This window comes from Camelus ferus, chromosome 7 (genome assembly GCF_009834535.1).
Source record: "Camelus ferus isolate YT-003-E chromosome 7, BCGSAC_Cfer_1.0, whole genome shotgun sequence".
NCBI classification, from domain to species: Eukaryota; Metazoa; Chordata; class Mammalia; order Artiodactyla; family Camelidae; genus Camelus; species Camelus ferus.
The window spans coordinates 78,101,320-78,115,053 of NC_045702.1; the positions used below are offsets into that span (position 1 = coordinate 78,101,320).

At 41.3% G+C, this 13,734-nt stretch overlaps 1 pseudogene; it reads right to left on the bottom strand.

The window, feature by feature from the left end:
* Positions 1–11,414: 11,414 nt before the first annotated feature.
* LOC102507703 lies at positions 11,415–11,793 on the bottom strand (annotated as a pseudogene).
* Between the last annotated feature and the right edge of the window lie 1,941 nt (positions 11,794–13,734).

Consider the following 13,734-nt stretch of genomic DNA (forward strand, 5'->3'; position numbering starts at 1 on the left):
AATATGTAGTTGGAGGAGGCCAGTTGCTTGTTTCAAAACAAAGTCCTCAGATCCTTTGAACAGCTAAAGTAACAGAACACTCTATCAAGATGCATTCCATCAATTCCTCTGAACAGAGATCTTTATTTACAAGGAAGGCTGGTCTTGGCTGGAAAACTGATGGTCATATGTAGATCAAACTGATAACCCCCAAATGATGATCTCAGAACACAGCCTTTTGCAGGAGCCCTAATGTCCTGATAGAATGGAGGATGGAGAGAATAAAAACTGAAAGCCATAGAATGTGATTTTTTTCTTTCTTAATTTTTTTATTGAAGTATAGTTGATTCACAATGTCATGTTAATTTCTGGTGTACAGCATAGTGATTCAGTTATATATATTCCTTTTCATATTCATTTTAATTACAAGTTATTACAAGATATGTAATATAGTTCCCAGTGCCATATAGTAGGTCCTTGTTTATCCATTTTATATATAGTAGATGGTCTGCTAATCCCAAACTCCTAATTTATCCCTTCCCCTCCTTTCCCTTTGGTAACCATAAGTTTGTGACTCTTTGTTTTGTAAATAAGTTCATTTGTATCATTTTTTTAGATTCTGCATATAAGTGATATCATGTGATATTTGTCTTTCTCTGTCTGACTTACTTGACTTAGTATAACAATGTCCAGATCCATCCATGTTGCTGCAAATGGCATTATTTTGTTCTTTTTTATGGCTGAGTAGTATTCCATGGTATAAATATACTACAGCTGCTTTATCCAGTCATCTGTTGGTGGACACTTAAGTTTATTCCATGCCTTGGCTGTTGTAAATAGTGCTGCTATGAACACTGGGGTGTGTGTATCTTTTCAAATTAGTTTCCTCAGGATATATGTGTGATTGCTGGATCATAGGACAAGTCTATTTTTAGTTTTTTAAGGGATCTTGATACTGTTTTCATAACAGCTGCACCAAGCTACATTCCCACCAACAGCGTAGGAGGGTTCCCTTTTCTCTACACTCTCTCCAGCCTTTATTGTTTGTGGACTTTTTACTGATGCTATTCTGAGATCATGATTCTTTTTTTTAATAGCTTACCATGTTCCTGACTCAACTTTATGAATGTTTCTCATCTCTAAGCCAAAAGGTTGACAAGTGTAGTTGTGGTGGGACTTTGGCCAGGGACAGCCTCAGCAATGAATCTCTTTTAACTTTGGAATCTAACCCCCATATATAGATAGCCCTTTGAATTTGGGGTTCATGTGAGGGCATACAGACAAAGGCACTTGTGAGCTCACGTCCTGCTGGTCTCAACACCGAACGAGGTGGAGTAGGGAGAGCTGCTGGCTTAGTCTGGTCCGTGTACATAGTGAATCTAATGAATTTCCACGATTTAGGATATAGAGACCTCAGTTATTAAGACCAGTTTACCTGCACTCTACAGATTAGTCACTCACCTATTTTATGTTACAGAGAGTATTTTAAATTTAGTGTATTTCTCCACGTTTGCATTAATGAGATTTTTAAGTTCAAAGCTTTTAAAATAAATACTAAAATTTAACAGCTTTGGGGATTTTTTTTTTTTTTGTCTTTTTCCATGCCATGCCACAAAAGTAGAAAATTTCAAGACTACTCGCCATCTGCACTGCTCCATTCCTGGTTTGGGTCACTGCCAACTGCCTCTCAAACACTCAAAGTTTTCGGACACATTTCCCTTCCTCTGCTCTTACCCTGCACCTGCTCAACATAGTTCATCCACCACACAGAAGTGAGAACTATCTTTATAAAGTGTAAATCATACCACATCACTCTGGCTTAAAATTCTCCCGAGGCTTCCCTTTACAATGAGAACAAAACCCACACTCTGGCCTTGGCCTATGAAACCTACCTGCCAACTAACCCACAACTCGCCCCTGGTCCTTGGTGAACTTGACCCTTCACCTTTGGACTTGAAGCTCTGGTCTCTTCAGCCTTCTTTCTGTCCCTTGAACATACCAAGTCTGAATCCTCACTGGGCCTTTGCACGTGCTGTTCTTTCTGCAATTTGCTCTTTTCCCAGAATTTTGCTTGGCTGCTCCCATCTCATTATGTGGGTCTCAATTCATCTCTTACAGAGACCTTGAAAGGTCACCTAGATAAATTAGCAGCCCCTGCCCACCTCTGCCACTCTCTCTTATATCTTCTTTTAGCACTTATAAGTCTTTGGAATTAAATTATTTAAAAAGTTCTATTTATGTGTTTATGCTTATCTGCCTCCCTACCCAACACTGGAGTATCGGCTCATTGAAGGCAGGGACCCAGGTTCTTTCAGTCACTGCTTTACCCACGGGACCTGGAACAGTGCCCCACCTAACAAATATTTATTAACTGGCTGACAACGTAACACATTTAACATTCAGTAAAAAGTTATCTGATAAGTGAACTAATAATTATGGAACAGCCTGGATAAGTCTCCAATGCATTATGCTGAGTAAAAGAAGCCAGACTCAAAAGTCTACATGCTGTAAAATTGCACTTACATGGCATTCTGGAAAAGGGAAAACTGCAGAGATTTTATTTTATCTGTTTATTTGTTATTGAAGTGTAGTTGATTTACAATGTTGTGTTAGTTTCTGGTGTACAGCATAGTGATTCATTCATATATATATATACACACATACATAGATTGTTTTTTGTATTCTTTTCCATTATAGGTTATTGCAAGATATTAAATATAGTTCCCTGTGCTATATCATAGGAACTTGTTGTTTATTAAAAATGATCAGTGGTTACCAGGGATTGGGGTAGTAGGAGTCGACTATAAAGGGGCACCAGGGAATTCTGTATCTTGACTTTGATGGCAGTTACACAACTGTTCATGTTAAAATCATAGACCTGTTCACGAACCAGGATGGATTTTTTTTTGTATGTAAACTATACTTCAGTAAACCTGATTTTATTTAATTGCCTGACAAAAATCTTTGCTCACCCTGAAACAAGCACCTTTTAATTTAATTTTATTATTATTGTTTTTATTGAGGTATAATTGACATACAACGTTCTATTTGTTTCAGGAGAACAACATAATGACTCGATATCTGTGTATATCGTAAAATGCTCACCACAATTAGTCCACATCGGTCACCATACATGGTGCAGATTTTTTTTTCTTGTGAGGAAGACTGTTCAGATCCACTCTCTCAGCAACCTTCAAAGGTGCAATACAGTGTAACTACAGTCATTAAGCTGTACATTTCAGTCTCCATGGCCTATTTATTTTATAGCTGGAGGTTTGTACCTTTTGACCTCTTTCACCCGCCCCCCCACCCCCAGCAACCACCAATCATTCTTCATATCTGTGAGCTTGGTTTTGTTTTTGGTTTTTTAGATTCCTTATATAAGTGAGATCATACAGTATTTGTCCTGCTCTGTCTGACTTGCTGCACTTGGCATGATGCCCGCGAGGACATTAGCTACTCTAATGAATACATAGTGTCTAGAACATGAGTGTTGTTTTCCTAAATGTTATTTCCCTTTCCTCTTCCTTTCAGCCTGAGACTTGCACATCTAGCATTCCTAAGCTTAGTTAAAAGCTTACTAATTTTCCCCCAAGCTAGAAATCAGGGAGCGAGTTTCAGTCCATTTTTCTGTTGTTTTCACCTCAACACAGGGTGTCCATTTCCTCTGGACGATTGTATCGGCCATATAACTGGTCCATCAGTTTCCCTCCTGCTTTCTGTCTCTCTCCCTGAGGCAGTGCAGCATAATGGTGAGGTGCATCCAGAGTCCATCTCTGGAGCCAAACTGTCTGGATCTAAATCTTGATTTTGTTCCTTAACAGCCATACAATTTCAATCAAGTTGCGTAATCTCTGTGTGCCTGTTTTGTCAACTGTGAAGGGGGATGTTAGTTCTTACCTCAAAGAGTTGTTCTGAGAATTAAGTGAATTACTCTACATAAACATATAAAACTGAGTGGATCACGGTAAATGCTATACGATATGTGTTTGTTAAATCAGTATCCCTTCTTGTGGCTACCAGAATCGTCTTTCTAAAATTTAAACACAAGTCTTCTACCTGGAGAAACCACGTCCACTTGCCTAACCCCAGCCACCCCTTTAAACCTCCTTCTCTGCCCAGCCCAGGCTGGAACCGGGGCCCCGAGGGGCACCTTGTTAGTACAAGGACACCCCTGGTACTGCATTAGGCTCATCGTGTTGCAATTATCTGTTTACTTTAATTTCCTACATTAGTCTGTGAGTTCTTAGAATAGTTGATTTATCTATGAATAGTCAGTACGTTTCTGTCCAAAAGTGTTTAACAAACGTTTACTGATTGAACAAAATGAACAAAGCAGTTGATATTTTGCCACTGAACAAAATAGAGGCTACTGTCTTCAAATGTACTTTTACTTAAGATCGAAGGGGTGGTTTTCTAATGGTTATTCTTTTCATTAAGTACCATAAAAACCCAAGGCCATAATATTAAGTGCTACCATTGTAGTGACACTTGTATAGAAATCTGAAGTGATGGAATAACAAAGCGGCAGTTAAGTGCATCCCTATCAATAATTACTTTATATGTTAATGGACTAAATACTCCAATGAAAAGACCTAGGCTGGCTGGATGGATACAAAAACAAGACCCACATATTTACTGCCTACAATAGACTCTCTTCAAACCGAAAGACCACACAAACTGAACACGAGGGATGAAAAAAGATATTCCGTGGAGTTATAGTTGGAACTAGATTTAACAAGGCTCTCTGCAGGACTGAAGGCAGAGAGGAAATAGGGGGTGGAGACCATCTCCTAGGCTTGGGGCTCAAGCTGTAAAGGGCTGGAATGGCCATTCACTGAGATGGAAGAGATTTACAGGAGGAACAACACGGCCAAGGTGGAGGTGAAGACGGTAGAAATAGGAGTTAAATGCTGCATGATGTGTTGGGGAAAGCCAACTGGAGTTGTTAAATAGGTGGTAGAGTGTACTTTGATGGGGACAATGGTACACATGGTTTGAGAACTGCTGAGCACTTTGGTTTTTTAATGTGGTTGTGCAACTAGACATGTCCAGCAAGTGATGCCTTAATCTGGAGCTTAGGGGAGAGGACAGAGCAAGAAAGGTGACAGGATGAGAAGCCAGCGAGGGGGACGAGGAGTTTCCTTTGTCAGCTGCACCTCTGCGTAGGTCACGCTGACCACAGCCAATTTCTTTTCACTTCCTCACACAGACTGTGTGCATATGTTGACATTTCTTCTAACTCACCCCGAAAGTCTTGACTGTCAACATTAAAGCTGAGCACAATATTAATGAGAGTCCTAGCATTTCAGAATGCCTTCAAGTTATTTAGCAGGACAGTGGCATACAAAATCCTAGAGTCAAATGTAGAACTTCTTTGAAATATGGTATATTTGCCATTGGGAGATCTCCTTATGCTGATAGCAGCACTACCAGTACGCTCACCAGAAATGATGGGGATAAGTTCTTAAAACTGACTGCATTTCACTGACCGTAGGACCTCATAAGAGCCTCTGTTTCTTCAACTGTAAATGAGATGGAGCAGGTTAAATAAACTATAAAGGCTCCTTCCTTCTATAATATTCCATAATTCAGTGGTTGCACCCACTTGTAAATAGGCCCAAGTCCCTCACCCTGAATTGTTTGCATCTTCAGACGAGACAGAACAGGGAAAGGAGAGTGATTGGATTTCTGTTGTGGACCAAGCAGTAAACAGGCAGAGGTCTAAGATGCCATCCTCCGGGGCCAGTCATCACCAGCTCTCCCGTGGATCCCAGGGAAGGACGAAATGGAAGGGGCCCACTTGAGGCGCTCTGGCATTATTTTATGAGAATCTTTTTACTGGGATTTGCTCTGAAACTGGCTCTGTGATTATGGTGACTCACACAGGGCTGAGAATATCTGTCTTTCAAACCAATTAATTCAGCAAAGACATGGACATAACTCATTTAGCAAAGACAAGGGACAAAGGCACAGATTTGTTGATTATGAAAAAAATCTTATCACAGTAATGAAACCCAGCCAAGTAGGTGTATCAATGTGTATCACTAAAAATATTTTGTGATTATGAGTTTTATTTTTCAGGATTGAATTATCAGTTACACCCTAAATTGTAACATTTATTGCCTTGGTAAACATGCACAAGATTAACCTAAAGAATTATATACGTATATTATTGGATTTTTGCCATTTAATAAGTATTTTTTACTCATCCACGGTTTGACATTTTTTTAGGCCAAATCTAACAGGGTTTAAACTGTCTGCCTACAAGTTTAACTTCTTTGCCTCCATTGTATAGTAGTTTTTCATTTACTTGAATATACATAATACCAATTCAAACAACGGTCAGCTTAAATAGATACACATATTTCCAAGTTAAGACTGTTTTTTTCCAGAAGAATTTTAGGCAAGGATTATATTGAAAATATTTAACAACCAGTACAACATGGGCACAATCAAAATGATCATTGGGAATAAAAGGTACAACCACTCCACTGTGTCCCGGCTGAACACTGGCTTGATTTTAGTTGGTACTAAACTAGGTGGTTTTGATTTCTATTTTAAGATGGAGATTTCAAACTTAAAACTTCCAAGAACCAAGCAAATGATATAAATAAGGGCAAGGAAGGGAGGGTAAGACAAATACGAAGTAGTGAGATCCGCTCAGACTTTAAAGCTCAACAATCACCCACAGAGGACGGGACCCATTTAGTTCCAGCTGATCGTTGCCACTGGAAATGCACATTGAAAAGAATCTCAAAATTTGGATCTTTTGGGAAAAACAACTGTATGGGTTGGGTCTGCCAGTTTCTAAGCCCCTTCTTGAAATTTCACTGGAAAAAGCACAGAATTTTCTCATTCGTTCTGAGTCCCCTTTGGCCAAGATTGACCCAGAAGGGAAAAAAAAAAAAAAAAGTTCTGAGCTCCTGCTCCTTTAAATAACATCATTGTGTTTTCTAGCCTTTGTGTACTTAGTGCGAAGTGTAAAGAAGAAGTATACTTTTGGTTGAATGTTTATTGATCTTATTTTTAACAAAGTAGGAACTCTAGTAAAAATAAAACTACATTGTGCTGGGGCCTTATGTAACCTGTAATCTTTGGCTTTTTCCTGACTCTTGACTTTTGCTCTCTTTCTGCAGGACTGGAATTTTTATTTTTTCTAATTAGATAAAATCAAACATAGATGTTAAGCGGTGCAAGTGATCCTGGATGTCACTTCCGTTTCCTCTTTCTTCCCAGTTAAAACCACTCCAAATTAATCTGATTTAAATTTTTCCTTGAAAACAGAAGAGGAAGGAATGGGGAAAGGAGGAAACTGAGGACTGTGGGGAGTCTGCAACCTAAAAAAAAAAGCTAAAAAAAATTTCTGAAAAAACTAAAGATGCAGGATATTTAGCTCTTCTCTCTCCTTGTTCACTCATTCAGTAAATTCTATTGAGTGTCTTTTATAAGCCAGGCACTGCTTTAGACTCTGGGGATAGAGCAGACAAGACCCCTGCCCTCCTCTCTAGAATCTCTTCTTATAAGGGCACCAATTCCATTGTGAGGGCCCCCTCCCTGCCTTATGACCTCATCTAAATCTCATCACAGTAATGCTCCCTCATCTGTGGGAGGTATGTTCCTAGACGCCCCAGTGGATGCCTGAAACCAAGGATAATATGGAACTCTATATATGCTATGAGTTTCCCTGTAAATACGTTAACTATGATAAAGTTTAATTTAGAAATTAGGCATGATAGGAGCTTAACAATAACTAATATAAAATAGAAAAATTATAACACTATCCTACAATAAAGGTCATGAGAATGTGGTCTCTCTCTCTCTCTCTCTCTCTGTTAGAATACCTTACTGCACAAATTTAATGCCTTTTCCATCTTAACTTACCATGCATTGTGATCATAAGTTTTGCAGTTTGAGGTGCAGTGGCAAAACTAGCACGAATTTCTTTCTCCATCTTCACAATTTCACAATTTTTTAGAGGATCCATTCTTACCATAGATCTTAGCACCTTGCCATAACAGTTTTTTTCTTCCCTCATTAAGTCGAGAACATTCACCTTTTCACTTAAAGGAAACATTTCACAGCTTCTCTTTGTCATATCTGAATTGCCAGCCTCACTTGAATGCAAGCACTGAGATACCATGACAGTCGATCTGACAGCTGAGGTGACTACTAAGTGACTAAAGGGATGGGGGCTACGTTGGATGGACAAAGGGACATTCACATCCTGGGCTCGACAGAGCAGGACGGTGTGAGATTTCATCACCCTACTCAGAATGGCATGAATTTAAAACATTATAATGTTTATTTCTAGAATCTTTCACTGAGTAATTTTGGACTGCCATTGACCATGGGTAACTGAAGCCATGAGAAGTGACATTGCAGATAAAGGGAGATGGCTGTATCTCCCAAAGGTCCCATTTCCAAACACCATCACACTGGGGTTCAAGCTTCAACATATGATTTTGGGGAGACACAATTCAACACATAGCATTCCACCCTTGGTCCTCCCAATCCATGTCCTTCTCACATGCAAAATACATTCCATCCAAACAGCTCCCCAAGTCTTTATTAACTCAAAAGTCTAAAATCTCATCTTTGAGTATCATCTAAATTGGAGACGGGTGAGACACTAAGTATGTTCATTCTGAGGCAGAATTCCTCTCCAGCTGTGTAAAGCCAAATGTTTCTTCCAAAACAGTGGTGGGACAGACATAGTATAGACATTCCCATTCTTAAAAGAGAGAAACAGGAAAAAAGGGAGTTGTGTGCCAAGCAAATCCAAAACTGAGCTAGGCAAAATTGCATTAGCTTAGGGCTGGAGAACAGCCCTCTTGGGTTCAGGCTCGCCGGGGTGGCACTATCACCCTCATGGCCCTGCAGGTGACCCAGTCCCTTCCACCCAGCGGGCCCCTCCCACCTCCCATGCAGCAGCTCCCTGCCAGGGCCTCACCCTCTGAAAGGAGGAAGCAGCCTTGCCCCCTGGCCCGCGGTGGGAGTGGCAGCTCCCTGAGCTCTGATTCACCTTTGGTTTCATTTTTTCCTTTTCTTGAAGGATCGCACGAGCTTGCAGCCCTCCTTCACGCTTCCCCTTTTCTCTGTTTCCTTTCGTCTCAGCTGGCAGTTTCTGTTGGAAAGATCCCAGCCCTGTTCTTAGCTTCTGCTGAGATGGATGATGAGATCTGTGGTTCGCGGTCACGCTCATTTTGTCAAAGCGTTGTTCAGCCACGCCCTTAGCGTTCTCTTAAGAATGAGCTTTCTCAACTGAATCGCTTTGCTGTACCCCTGCAACTAACACGGTAAATCAACTACATGTCAATACAAAATAAAAATTTTTAAAAATGAGCTCATTTTCTACAATGTGGCTAGGCTGCACATTTTCTAAATCTTTAAGTTCTGGTGCCTTTTCACTTAACAATGCCATTGTTCAGAGTTTAGCTAAACTACCTCATAATATTGCCGAGTCAGCATCATTTGGAGGGGGGGCGGGGGGGGGGGGCAAGCCTCTAGCTCCTCCCTAGACCGCAGCCTGCAGTCACAAGTAAATGTGAGTTCCTGGCATGACTCCCCCCACAGTGCTTGTGATAAGCACTGTCCCCCACAGCCCAGGGCCTTCCCTTTGTACCCTCCCTAGATAAGACTCCTGCAAAGCTTACCAAAACCTCGCTCTTGGTTTGAACCAACCACTCTGGCCTTAGCATGAGAACCTCAAAGCCCTCCACCCTAATAAAGGCAGCTGCTCCCAGTTCTGGAGGGGTCTCTCTACCCACACCCTGCCATGACCTCCCTGAGAGGCTGTGTACCTTCTCCAGGACCTGCGAGCGATAAACTTCTCTATTTCTCTTACCCTTGCAGTATTTTGAATTGTGGCTCACCTTCTGCCACTCTGGGGCACAGCTGAGCAACTTTAATGAAACAAACTCACAACATCCTCCTTCAATTCCTCTCTCTCCTCTGGCATTTCACTATAAGCAGTCAGGGAAACCAAGCTGCTCCTTGGACACTTTGTTTAGAAGTCTCCTCAGCTAAATATCCCATTTTGTCACTCACAAATTTCATTTTTTTGATTAAACACTAGAACACATCTTAGCCAAGTTCTTTGCACCCAATTTTTTTTTGTTTTTAATGGAGGTACTGGGGATTGAACCCAGGACTTCCTGCATGCTAGGCAAGCACTCTACCTCTGAGCTACACCCTCACCTCCTGTACCCCGTTTTTTAAACAAGGATCACTTTTACTCCAGTTTCCAGTAGCACGTTCTTCATTTCCATCTGAGATTTCACCAGAATCACCTTTTAAACATCCAAAGTTCTAGCATGCACCTTGAAATTCTTCCAGCCTCTACTCCTTGCCCAGTTCCTAAGCTGCTTCCATGTATTTAAGTATTGGTTAAGGTAGCACCCTACTCTTGGTACCAAAATCTGTCTTAATAGGCCCGGGTTTCTGTAATAAAATACCGTAGAATGGGTGGCAATAAACAACAGAATTTTATTTTCTCATAGTTCTAGAGGCTAGAATTCAAGATCAAGGTTCTAGCATGGTTGGGTTCTGGTGAGAATTCTCTGCATGCCTTGTAGACAGCCACCTTCTATCTGTGTTCTCAAATGGTGGGGGCAGAGAGAAAGGGAAGGAGAGCAAGCTCTCTGGTGTCTTTTTTTTGTCAGGGCCCATCAGGGGCCCCACCCTCACAATTTCATCCATAGCACCTCTTCCGAGAAGTGACTGAGGAACACTTTTCTAAAAGATAATAGTTGGGCTACAGCATAAGAAAGAACCAGGATTTTCTTCTGATTTGTTTACCGTCGTAACCCTAGTCCCTAGAACACTGCCTGGGACAGTTTGAATGTACTATGAATGAGTTCAAGGATGAATGAGTGATGGAATAAAGCAAGCAACCTCAGTAGAGCTGGGGAAAAAGTGTTGCAGGCAGAAGGACCAACAGTGCAAAGATTCCACAGTAGGAAAGGTCTTAGCATGTTTGGGGGTCAGAAGAGAGGCCTGTGTGTCTGGAGATCATGGAACTAGAGAGCGGTGACATGAGATGAGCATGGAGAGGGAGGCAGTATTATCAGATGTTGCTTGGTGATCTGTGCTTACATATAACAAGATAGTGAGAGATGAACTCTGGAACCAGACTCTCTGGATGCAAATCCCTGCCCCATCACTTACTATCTGTGTGACCTCTGGCAAGTTAGTCAACCTCTCTATATCTCCACTTCCTTGTCTATAAAATGGGGAAAAAAATTGAGATAAAAATTATATACATATTTTTCAGAACTAAAAAACGATTTTGTTTATTGGGGGCAAGAGAATGTAAGCCATATAAAAATCAAAAGCTTATCTGGCTTTAATTGACTTTCCTTTCTCTGCTTCTCAAAGAGGAGTTGGATTTTATCTGTATATTTTCTAAGGGTCCCAATCTGCTCAGGGAATCCTTAGACAGAGGGAAGCTGTGGGGCAGATTGCTTAAGCCACCCTTTGGGAGACTTCTTATCAGGGCGGGAATAGTTGCTCAAAGCCGCCTGCTTATTTCCCTTTGGCTTCACGTGCACTGCGAGAGTCACTGCATGCAGTGCTGAGCCCAGCGATTCGCGAGGAGCAGCTCTGGAAGCCGGCTTCGCCCTCTCGGCGCTGGTCCAGGTCCTTCATTATTTTGTCCATGGCCAGACGGTCTTTTTGATTTTTCAGAAATCCAGGGAACTCCTTTTCCTTGAGTACTCTCAGGTCCTCCTTTGTTAAGGAGCATTTACCCCCAGCAAATTTGTGAGATGTGAACATCATGGTTTCCATGGCTGGTTCCATTCTAGATGGCATTTTGCTGTGATCTGTTGAAGCCTGGGCAGTAGGTGTGGCGGGGATGCTCAGCTGGCGGGGGCGTGTGACCGCGCCATAGGTATATTTGAATTACTTTGTTGTACGCCAGAAACTAACACAACATTATAAATCAACTACACTTCAATAAAAAACAAAACAAAACAATGAAGACAAATAATCATAATATAATAAATATAAATAATAAAAAACAATACCATAGAACAATTGTTTTGAGTATTGAATGAGTTAATTTTACAACGAGTTAAAAAAGCCCCAATCAGTAACTTTGAATTCCTGGTGTGTTTCCTAGGGTTTCTCATTTGGTAGGAGGTTCATGTATTTTCTGACCATTTGTTTCTTGACATTTGTGAATTGCCTTTTTTTGTTAGTGGTGTTATTCAACAGTTTTTCTATTGGGATGTACTGTTTTTTTAAAAATTATTTTCTAAATGCCCTTTGAATACTACAAATACTAAAACTTTGTCATGTGGATCACAAATATTTCCTAGCTTTTTTTTTAACATTTTTTTTATTGAGTAATAGTCATTTTACAATGTTGTGTCAAATTCCAGTGTAGAGCACAATTTTTTAGTTAAACATGAACATACATATATTCATTGTCACACATTTTTTTTTTCGCTGTGAGCTACCACAAGGTCTTGTATATATTTCCCTGTGCTATACGGTATAATCTTGTTTATCTGTTCTACATTTTGAAATCCCAGTCTGTCCCTTATTTCCTAGCTTTTAATTTGCCTTTCAGTGATGCTTATGGCCTCTATCCCATATAGAAATTTCAAAGGCGTATGTATTTATTCTTGTATGATTTTAGTTTTTTTAAGATACAAAGCATAAGAATACATTCAAATATTGCACTTATATTGCTTTGAATACTTTTTATACTATTGTATCTAAATCTTTGTTCCAGTGGAAATTTTTTAAAACATAGTGATTTAACAGAGGGGTGTTATCATTGTTAGTATTTTGGTAAATAAACTTTCAGGTATCTTACAATGTATAAATATATTTATAGATATATGTATGCAACTTTATATAAGTGTGATCTGAGGCAACCTAAACAGCCCTGTGGCCGTCAGCCGCCACTCCTGCACTCCTCACCCTCTAAATAAGGAAAAGCTGGGGAAGGGGAGATGATTTAGGGGAGAGCAGGGTCAAGAGTTCTTAGCCTTGTTTGAGGATTTCCGGTCAGGATGGCAGAGTCGTAGGACCACAAGCTCGCCTCCTCTCATGATCACAACAAAACCACAGCTGACTGCTAAACAACCGTGAATAAAAAAAACTGGAATCTAGCAAAAAGATCCTCTTCAACTGGAAGCATAAAGAGGGAACCACAGCGGGTTGGTAGGAGAGGTGTGCTCGAGATATAATTGGGCCCTACATCCCCGGGGTGGGTGACCCAGAAGCTGGAGAAAAGTTATATTGTGGGGACCCTCCCACAGGAGTGAGAGTTCTGAGCCCCATGTCAGGCTCCCCAGCCTGAGGTTCCAGTGTTGGGAGGAGGAGCCCCCAGGATGTCTGGTTTTGAAGGCCAGTGGGGCTCAACTCCAGGACCCCCACGGGACCGGGGGGGAACAAGAGGCTTCACTCTCTAGGAAGTGTACAGAGGCTCCCGTGCACCAGGACCAAGGGCAGAGGCAGTGATTCCCTAGGGACCCGGTTTTGGAAGGTCTCCTGGGGGCAGCTGTGTCTCACCCTGGGGACATAAAAGCAGTGGCAGGCATTTGGGGAGTGTTCATCGACATGGGCTTTCCTGGAGGTTGACACTTTGCTTGGGTCATGGGTGCCAAGACCTGGCCCCGCCCAACAGCCTGTAGGCTTGAGTGCTGCAACGCCTCAGGCCAAACACCACGTTGGGTGGGAACCAGCCCCACCCCTCAGCTGAGCCCACAGCTGCCTGTGGACACGCCCCTACACACAGCC